This window comes from Alligator sinensis, unplaced genomic scaffold (genome assembly GCF_000455745.1).
Source record: "Alligator sinensis unplaced genomic scaffold, ASM45574v1 scaffold277_1, whole genome shotgun sequence".
NCBI classification, from domain to species: Eukaryota; Metazoa; Chordata; order Crocodylia; family Alligatoridae; genus Alligator; species Alligator sinensis.
This window is the reverse complement of record NW_005841899.1, coordinates 2,195,080-2,206,182: the sequence shown is the minus strand read 5'-3', so window position 1 is coordinate 2,206,182 and position 11,103 is coordinate 2,195,080.

Genomic DNA, 11,103 nt, shown 5'->3' with positions numbered 1-11,103 from the left:
CTCACCCATTCATTCCTATCCCCTCTGATCTTCCTGCCACACACTTTCACAGACCTGCATTTTGCAAATTGGTTTAGGCTTCTATTTGACCCTAGAGAATACACAAACACTAGCAGACTTTTCCTATGCCCGAAGAAGGGTGGTTGTGCCCTAATGCTTGTAAAGAACAATTTTCCAGCTATCCAGTTGGTCAAATAAAAGATACACATTTACCCAAATAATCTTATGTGCTGACATATTAGTGTGCCTTAACCATCAATGGGTAGCCCTGATCGGGGAGGGACAGTTCTCTGCTTCACCTGCTGTATCTTCATCTCCTGCCAACTGATTAATTAAGGGTCATTGGTGTCTGCTGTAGAGAAAATTTGCCTGTAGTTTAGGTACTTGTGAGAGAGAGAAACTCATTTTAGTAATCATTCTTATTAGATTTTGTGACTGAAATTTACCCCTCCTGGGTGGAAATTTTTGTTGTACAGGACATTTTTCTTTTTTGTAGAGGAAGTTAATAATTTCCATCCCACTTAGAACTCCAGGACCTGACAAGGTGTTTAAGGTGTAGTAGTAAGTCCCTTATGTGGCACTTTTAAAATAATTTATTACAATACAGAAGGAACTTTCATCATTAACAAAAGAAATAACTGATCTCCTCTAAAGCTGAAAAAGATCTTAGGTTATACTGCTCCATATCACTGCTAAACAATGACATAAAGATTTTAGCAAAGATATTAGCTAACCAATTGCTACCTGTAGTTTCAGTTGACATAAAACCAGATTAAACTGAATTCATTAAGAATAGACAAATGTCAGATGAAATTCGCAGAGTATTTCATCATGCCAGATCAGGGGCGACGCGTAGGGGGTGCACGCAGGTGCACGTACATGCTCTGCGCGTGGCAGTGCACCCCCAGCAAAAAGGCACCGCTAACACTGTTGGTGGCACCTGTGGGCAGTTGCTGCTCACCACCCTGCCACCGGCACCGACCGTGGCGTCTGTGGGCAGCCCCTGATTGCCCCTGGCTTTGCTGCTGCTGGTGGTGCCTGCCGGTGGTCACCGACCCATGGTTGGTGCTCACCACCTCCCCCCACCCTTGCCACCGACAGTACCGGTGGCATCTGTGGGAGCTCCCCGCTCACTGCCGCCGGGCTCCTGCTGCTGCCGGCGCAGCCATGCCCCACCAGCCACCAGGGGCACGCACTGCTCATGTGCCAGATCAAATAAAGATCCTTTTTTTTTTGCTATCATTTGACATAAAAAAACTTTTGATAGAATAGAGTTGCACTTTGTACAGGTTTCCCTCGCTTTATACTGTACATGTGTTCCTGGAAAACGGTGCATAACTCGAATTCGCATAAAGGGAACCCACTTTACAATGTCATGAATAGAGATACGTTCCAAGACCTCGACTGTACTGACCCCCAAACCCATTTCTACCACTTTTACAAGACAATTTTGGTATTCACCAACAGCAGACAGTGCACACAAGCACAGGGTGGTGGTGAATGTTAAGCTAGAGGGACTCTTAGAAGCCATAATGGGGATGGCAACTACAGAAACACGTGTCACATACAATGAGCGAGGAGCACAGATCTACACAAAGAGACTATGTTTTGGTGTGCGTCACTCCCACACTGCACTGCACAATGCAGCTGACTGTGGGCTTCCACCACACTGATCACATAAGAATGAATTTACCTCACATATAACAAATTTTTGGTATAAAAAGAGTCATCACATAAGAGCAAATTTGCACATACAGAACCCGCATAAAGCAAGGGAAACCTGTATTTGAAGTTCTCTAAAAACATCTGGATATAAATCAGCAACAGATTCTATAAAATCCCTAGGAATTCAAATCTCAAATATTCTGGAAGAGCTGTAAAGGTTAAATCACTACTTCAACAAATGAAGAAAGATGTGGCATGCTGTAACAAGTATGCAATTTCTTGGTTGTGAAGACTATCCTTTGCAAAATATTTATTTGAACTATGTCTATCTTTCTTATTTCAAAATATTCCGACAATCATCCAAGATAACACTTTAGGATGAATACAGAAAAGGTTATTAGAATTTTTGTGGAATAAGAAAAGACCTGGAGTGAGCGCAGATGCTTGCAGATGCATCCTTTTTAATGGATCTGTGGGAAGCATCTGCTGTTCCAAACAGTAAATCATATTATCAAAGCAATACTTGACTAAGTGTGCTGTAACTGGCTAAGCACTGGGTTATTATAGGTCTAGAAAACTGATGGTGGAAACACAACTACATTTCTATGGATGAACAAGCTTACCCCCCTCCCCCCTAAGAAGTGTATGCACGTTATTTAGTAAAGGTATAAAATAGAAGTAGAAAGTATATTATGTTCCTTTGCAAATGATACCCATAACAGTTTTCAAATGATACCCAATACAGTTCAGCTCAAATAAAGAGTTTCAAATACTGGGAGAGCCATAGAATGAACATGACTGTTCAGCAAATAAGAGTTTTCTAGTTTGGGGTTTTGGAACTCAAAAATAACTTTACTATAAGAGAGTAGATCAGTTATCTTACATCCAGGTTAGGCATTACATACCTGAGCTTTCTAGAAAAGTCATATTTTATGCATAAGACTAACTTAATAAAAGAAGACATGGCTTCTGTTTATTTGGAAACAAACCAAAAATCCATCTTTGCAAACAACTTTCCTAACAAAAAATGTCCAGCTTTCTTAATAAAAAATGACTTGGATAGACAACTGATTTACTGAATACTCATAATATTTTTACTTATGTAAAATGCCCAAATGTCCACCTATCTCTTATTTTTTAACATCTGACAGCAACGGTTGTTTGGACAGACACAGGAATAACATTAGTAGTCACTCAGATGTACCACATCCTGGGTGATGTGAAGAAGCTCCCTCTGTGCTATATTAATGCATTGCTAAACATACGCCACATCTACATGTGCGGCAGACTGTGCAGTAACTGGCATTACTGCGCAGTACCATAACCACAGGTTTTTTTCTTGACACTACTGCGCAGTAGCATCGTATCATGGTTAGTGCTCGTTTGTACTCTCATGTAGATGTGCCCATAGAGATTTGTTTATTATATATATTATGATATCTAGATTATGTTTCTTCAAAGTAATGATAAGCTCAGCATTGTAATGATTAACATTTTATTTCCAATGATTTAGTAACATTTTATTTCCAATGATTTAGTTCCTGTGATTTGTAATGATTGCAAATGCATGAAAATTTCTGAAACATTCTAAAGAGAGAGAGAAAAAAACTATAAAAAACCCAGTCTTACTGCTAGGAATCTTTTTAGGATCATCTGCTCTTTTTGTGGTGACAGTTTCCATTGACCTTTCCTCTCTTCACCGGCACATAGCATGGTGGCATTTGTTAGTATTTGTGGTTCGTACTATCTGGGTGTTTTTTGCGTGCACATCATCAAGGGAGGGAGAACAACTGGATGGCTAATGTTAGGTGCCATCAATTTCATACTGAGGTCACTGCCTGCTGCATAACACAGAGGTTATTGGTTTAAGAGGTTCGTGTTACAGGCAATTATTTTATAGTCTGAAGGAAAAGACACCAGATTACTTCATTCTTTTTTTTCCAAACTGACATCCTTACTACCTCTCCTTCCAAGGAAAATGTAAAGCAAGTCCTCTGTGCAAAAACAAAGTTTATTTTCTACTTATGGGGACTTTTTACCAGCTTTAATTTTCCCTGAGCCTGAGGAAGGGCATGTATGTCTGAAGGCCTACAGAAAAAGATCATTTTTTGTGATTTCTTAGTTGGTCTAATAAAAGGTATCATCTCTGAACCAAGAGTTTTAGAGTTTTGCATTTCTTTTTGTCTCCAACCAACATGGCTACCAAATACATCCCTGAAGCAAATTTCCTTGCACTTTTCTGAAAGAACTATTACAACCCTGACTCAAAAGAAATACATCTAGAGGAACAGAGTAACTCAGTTACCATGGCCCATTTAATCCCCGAGCAACGCAACAACATCAGCATCAGCTGATTGGAAATTTTTAAGGCATAATTATTAGGAAGCTACTGTTCATGGCAAATTGGACTGGCGCTTAATTTTGGCTTCCAAGATTGAATGGAGTCACCATTCCTTACTGTTGCAGGCTGGTCACAAAGATATATCAACAGCGAACACACTTTCTCCTTTGAATGTCAGGCTTGAGACATTTGACAGAAGCAAAGGAATAAAGCAGCATGCTGGAGCTGGGAATCCTGACTCTGACAGATGATGTCTTTGACAAATAGCCTGCCTGGTACTCAGAAACAGGCAGTTTTTCTTAATTTAGGAGATCATGAGACATCCCGCCATGTTAATGTGCAGGGTGGCAACATAGTGCCTTTGCTGCTGCTACTTTAAACATGGTTAAAGCATAACTACTTGAACGAGTTGGTCAACTCTCGCAGAAGTTGCAGGAGTACCCTTAAGTGTTTATAAGTATAATCTGGTGCTGCACTCAAGATGTTGGGCAATTGGGAACTGGGACTAGGTAGTATCAGCAAAAACTGAACAAACTTCATTCTTAGGAGCCTGTCAATACACTGCTCCACCCCACTAATTCAGATGCAGGGAGGGGGTGGGAGGTCAACTGCTTGTACCCAGAAGGAAATAGTCCTGAATAGGTGCAACTTTATAATACCTGAAGTGAGCAAACATGATACGTAACGCCACAGTGTGGAAACTGCTTACAGTGAAGATGAATATAGCTCAGACTCATTTAGAAAAAGAGTTCAATAATAGGGATAATAGTAGTTTAGTGACAGGGGGATAAATAGTCCCTCTATTTGTCAATGCACTTCTTTCAATGTCTTGCTACAGCTCCTGTTCCAGCTGAAAAGAAAGATTTGAGCTGCTCCTCAACATTCTTGCACTTGAATTTTCTTCTTCTCGGGAGTCCCTTTAGAGGAGCTGAGCAGGTGAAAGTCACTCGGAGCACAGTCAGAGTTATAAGGGAGATGAAGACCTCATATTCCAGGCTTACATTGACTTCTGTGGTCACATTAGCAGCAAGCACTATTGTAGAAGAACAGTACCTCTTGCCTCAGCATTTTGTAATACCCACTTAAAAAGGCTGGCTTCAGATTCTGGCTAAGCAAGCTGCACTAATATTCTTTGTTAACAGCGGACCCCTTACTTAAGAAGCCTGTCACAGTGATGCCATTAAATGTCCAGAAAAACATCAGAAGGATTTCATTGCCCTGCATGCCTTCTGCAACCAAAAAACAGCTCACGGAGGATGAATCTCTTGGTGCAGTCACAACATGCAGCCGCCGTTTTTATAATAGGGAAGAAGGTGGTGCAAGAGAAGGCAGAAAAGCCAACAGTCGCTGACTTTCTACTGCTGACATTCAAACAAGCAGTGAGAACATTGCTGGTTATATTTCCTGTATTACAATTCTGTATTAATCACCATCAGGCTGATGAGCCAGCACCTATTATTCTATTCACACTCTTTGATTCTGTTTGTAACCATTTACATGAAACACCAGGACTCACAAGTGCAGCCAGTCCTTCTGCTCCCTCCATACCATTCGCCACTTTTCATGTCATCCTAATTTCTGATGGTGTATAGGAATAAACTTTAACTGAAACAGCAAGACTAACTCAGAGAAAGAGGCCACCCTACTGCCAAGAGAATATATATTCCCTGAAGGTAAATGTCTATTTCTGAGAAGAACAGAAATGTAGACCTGATCTAACTTCCTTCCAACTTAGAGGGAGTCCTTTCATTCACTTTTTTGGTAGTTGGATTGGGCCTCGAGTGAGGAAGATTTAGAATCTGACAGATGTTTCTTGTCCTTTCAATACAGTCAAGGAGAAAGAAAGAGAGCAGCATTATAAAATAAACGCTGAGAGAAACTGGACCCATACTGACCACAAACAATCCAACGCTGTAGAAAATACGGGAAACTTCTTTTCAGCTATTGTCAATTGGTTGCTATGGCATGTGGACCTAGGAGACCGATCACCTTTCTGCAGACTCCAAAATATTAAGATCACTGGCAATGCCTTCAGTGAACACAGATTCTATTCAGAAGCGTTCTGCAGGCTACTCACAGCATGCATGGATTTTGCAGCAGTCCAAGACAGAAGACATCACAAATTCTACCCATCACACATAGAGGAAACCTGCCTCTGAGTCTTTGTTTTCCTCCTTGTCTTTAGGACCAGCAAAGGGGAAAAGGCTTACTTTGACATATTAAGCCTCTTCCCTTTGCTGTGGTCTCTATACACAGGATCTCACACAAGCCAAAAAGAAAGCTAGGAGAGCTGTGAATAGTCCATAAGGCTTTTTTAACCCTTGCTTCTCAGCAGCATAGGGTCAGTTCTGCTCCATGGGTGATGGTGATGTGACAACCAGGGGAGCAGCAGTAGTGGCTGCTACCTTTGTTCCCCAGTTATGGCACCGTCCACTAGAAGACAGTACCTCTCAGGTGCTTGAGGAGATTATGATGATAAAGGTTTATGAGCTTCCAACCATGCACAATGATTTCTGTGTCAAAACAAAAACCCTGCGTGCAGAAAAGCTCCCCACTGGAAATTCTTAATGCCTTGGGTTTTGATTTAGTAAATTTACAATGTACTCCAACTGAAGGCATGGCAGGAAAGATAGGAGAAAAATATCAAAGTGACAAGAGACACTTAAATAAAACTTCTAATTCTAGTGTCAGTTTTCCACTCCTTTGCTACATAAAAATCAGTCGCTGGGCAGTATAAACCTAGAAAGATGAGATCCCTGCCTTGACAAGTTTACAGCTTAATTTGAAACAAGCAAAAGCAGTTGAAAGCCAGGAAAGATGATGAAGACACTGAAAGTCAAATCCTGTCCTAATGAACTGTTAGAGAGATGCACAGGCCTAACCTAGATCAATGCGATTTGAGTATACCTCAAACTAGAGCTATCTTAAACCACTTGCACCATTTTTAGACTGGTCTATGTGCATTGAACTTCTATACAGTTACAGGTTTAGACTGATTTCCAATCACTTAGACCAGTCTAAGTGTAATGTCTATATTCAGTCAACATCTGTAGCTGATGTGAAGTTTCAACTGCTGCAAAGGAGATGAAAAGGCTTTGAAAGAAAGTGAATCAGCTGTCCCTAATTACCACTCAAGCTAACCATTATTTTTAGCTGGTTTCTTGTTAAAATTGCATGAGTAGTGTGTCTTAGGCTGGTAGAAAGTGGGGGAGTGCCTCATGGGATTTGCTAGCATGTCTTTCAGGTTATATTTATAAATATATTCAATCTGGAGCATTGGGGGGGAAAAAAGCTTCTAGGTGAACTTTTGCTTCTCTAATACAAAATTAAACTAACTAGTTGGTTTCCAAAGATGAGAAAAGATGAAGAAATGTTAAGGAAATCTACTACCTTGGGAAGAATTTAAGAGGGAAATAGCTATAAGCAAGTCTAAAAATGGAGAAAATAATTAAGTACACTCACACAGTCCTCAAGCATATACGTTTTGCAGTACACCCTCCTCCTGATCTTATGGGGTTATGCTGAGGTCACACTGCCTGCATCTCTGAAAAACTTAGGAGGCCAGTGAGAAAAAGAAGGAGCTGCTCATTAGGCCTGTGTGAAGTGGCAAGTATTCAATTCAGATTCGGATTCAGTTGATTCGGAGGGACAGTGATTCAATTCGGTGATTCAAATCACTGCCCCGATTCTATTCGGCCGATTCAGATCTGAAGATTTGGCGCCGATTCGAAGATTTGGCCGTAGACTAAACAGGCAGCAGTCCTCGAGGATGCTGGATATAGCTGCCTCCAGCTGGTAAGTCTGTTGTGGTGGGTGGGGGAAGGGGCATGGGTTGGGGCAAGCTGCCCAGCTGGTGGGGGGAGCTGGATTTGGGGAGGGGCAGGACTCGGGGAGAGGGGCTCCTGCCGCTGTGCAACGCCGTGTGCTACCAGTCCGGGAGGGTATGGGTGTGGGTGTGTGCCGCCAGATGTGCACGGGGCGGCCAGGGCTGGGCTGCACTCCGGGAGGCTAGCCCTAGCTGCCTGCCACCAGGCTGCGCTCCACGGGGCGGGTGAAGGCAGGGCTGCACTCCAGAAGGCTAGCCTCAGCCGCAGTCTGGAGTGCAGCCCTGGCTCTGCCCACCCTGCAGAGTGCAGTGGAGCGGGGGGCTATGTGGGGGCTGCAGCCACCCTAAAATTCCCCACAGCCCCTGCCGCTGGCCCCTCCCTGATCTGGGTGCACACACCCTCGCTATGCCTTGGTGCTGCTCGCCCAGTCGGGTGGGTGAAACCACGGCTTGTCTGGGAGGCATGGGGAGCAGCATAGCCCCCACTCCCAGCGCCTTCCGTCCAGAGTGAGCCACTCCTGCATCGCCCCCTCACCCCCGGGCAAGCAACAGCAAGGCACAGCCCCCACTCCCAGTGCTGCCATGCCTGCATCATGCACCCTCCCCAGCCCCAGCTGGACAAGTGGCAGCAGAGCAGAGCCCTCGCTCCCAGCACCTTCCGCTGCCCGTCCAGAGTACAGCTTGGCCTAGCCCACCTCGCACAGATCCAGGGGCACACGGCTGCTCCCATGCCCCCCGGACTGGTGACGCACAGTGGTGAGAGCCCCCCTCCCTGAGTCCCATGTCCCCCCGCCCCAGCTGGGCAGCTTGTCCCAGCCCCATCCCCAATTCCTCCCTCACTGTGGGGGCATTGATCTGCCCCCTCACCCCCACTCCCTCCCTGCTCTGCCCACCACAAAAGCCTTACCAGCTGGAGGCAGCTGCGTCCAGCGTCCTTGAGGACTGCTGCCTGTTTATTCTATGGCTGAATCTCCGAATTGGCATTGAATCTCTCCAAATCGATTTGGAGGCTTCCGGTTCAATTCAGGGCTTTTAATGGGTGTCCTGATTCAATTTTGAGTTGGAGATTCGGCAGCCAAATCGGGCCAAATCTCCTCCAAATTGAAACGGTTACTGAAGCTTTGCATAGCCCTACTGCTCATATAGATTCTGGTAGGGGATGCTCAAAAGAAGTTACAAGCAAATTGGATGAACAGCATTTTTTACCTGGGGTGGAAAAAGCCCAGAAACTCAAAGCTAGCTATGCTTAGCAAAAATGGTGTCCATTCAGCCTTATGGCTGGCTGCAAACACTCTTGAATACCATCATGTACTCCTCAGGCATCTCTAGTGTTTTCTTCCCAGGCCACTGCTCCTTGGAAAGGAAGAAAACGAGCACCTAAAAATGCCACAGGAGAAGAAAAGACCAGATGGAGACAAAGCGGAGGGGCAGTCTACATCAATTATGCTAGGGAATAAAGGGGAGTGGCTCTTAAAATAATTGCCCTGGAGAAAAAAAGGGAGTTGCACTAACTCTTGTGCTGATACCTTAATTAGGGACCACCCTTTCTTCTCTAAATCTCTGCTACCAGATAACAAAGGTTTATGCAAATTGTGAAGTTGCTTTAAAGAGTGAGTACTCTTAAAAACTAGTTATAATGAAAAATAGACCCTTATATTCTGTTGTTTATAATTATCATACAACACAACAGATATGTTTTCACCTTTTGATCATAAACAATATGTATTGTCCCTTATATTGGCAAATGTCAAGGTTGAGAAGTCTGAATATGTAGCCTATGTGCATTGGAGTGGTGTAAATTTGTTTAATAAAATCTCCACTAGGCTACATCATAATGTAGGGTCCAAAGGAGGGCCACTTGCATGATTGGGGGCAGTAGGGCAGGCCCTACGAGGAGAGGCTACAGGACCTGAACCTGTTCACCCTCCACAAGAGAAGGCTGAGAGGGGATCTGGTGGCTGTCTACAGACTCCACTAGGTTACATCTTTAACAAACTCTTTGCCTCCATTTTTCTGAGCAGGGACAGGGACATCTCCCTCACCAGGATTCTGGACGGACCCAGGAGAGGCGCAGCCAGGACCAGGGTCAGTGAGGACATAGTCAGGGAACTTCTGGAGGGACTAGATGTGTTCAAATCAGGAGGTCCAGATGATCTCCACCCCAGGGTGCTGAGGGAATTGGCAGAGGTCATTGCGGGATCCCTGGCACAGCTTTACGAGCACTTGTGGTGCCCTGGCGAGGTGTCAGAGGACTGGAAAAGGGCCAATGTGGTCCCCATTTTCAAAAAATGGAGGAAAGAGGACCCAGGAAACTATAGGCTCGTTAGTCTTACCTCAGTCCTGGGGAAGCTATTTGAGAAAATTATCCAGTGGCACATCTGTGGGGGACCAGCAGCAGGAGATCATGCTTAGGGGCAATCAACATGGGTTCATTCGAGGCAGGTCCTGTCAGAACAACCTGGTGGCCTTCTATGACCAGGTCACAAAAGCCTCGGATGCAGGTGTCGCAGTGGACGTAGTCTTTCTGGACTTAGGAAGGCCTTTGACACTGTCTTTCACCCCATCCTCATTAAAAAATTAGGCGACTGTGGCGTTGATGCCTACACAGTCAGATAGGTTGCTAATTGGCTGGAGGGTCACACCCAGAGAGTGGTGGTGGATGGATCATTTTTGACCTGGAGGGATGTGGGCAGTGGGGTCCCCAAGGGCTCGGTCCTTGGGCCCGTACTGCTCAACATCTTCATCAGCGACTTGGACGAGGGGGTGAAAAGCACCTTGTTCAAATTTGTAGATGACACTAAGATGTGGGGAGAGGTGGGCACGCTAGAAGGGAGAGACAGGTTACAACTAGATCTGGACAGGTTACAGGGGTGGGCAGATAAGAACAGGATGGGATTCAATACTGACAAGTGCAAGGTACTGCACCTGGGGAGGAAGAACCAGCAGCATACCTACAGGCTGGGGAACTCCCTTCTATTCCGCGCAGAGGCAGAAAAGGATCTTGATTCCACGATGAACATGGGCTGACAATGTGAAGACACAGCCAGGTGTGCGGGCCAGGAGTGACCCGAGCCCTTTTCGCGCTGCACGCGGGCTGTGGCCAGCAGCCCGGGCACGCCGGGGCGGAGAGGGAAGGCCTTCAAGCTGGAATTAGGCACGGACGCGTAGCGGTAGTTTAAAAGATTATTTACTTACACCGAGATGGCAGTGGTGTAGGCTGGAAAGCTTGATTAAGTTGCAGTTACAGACAGACAACACAGACGGTCTCGTG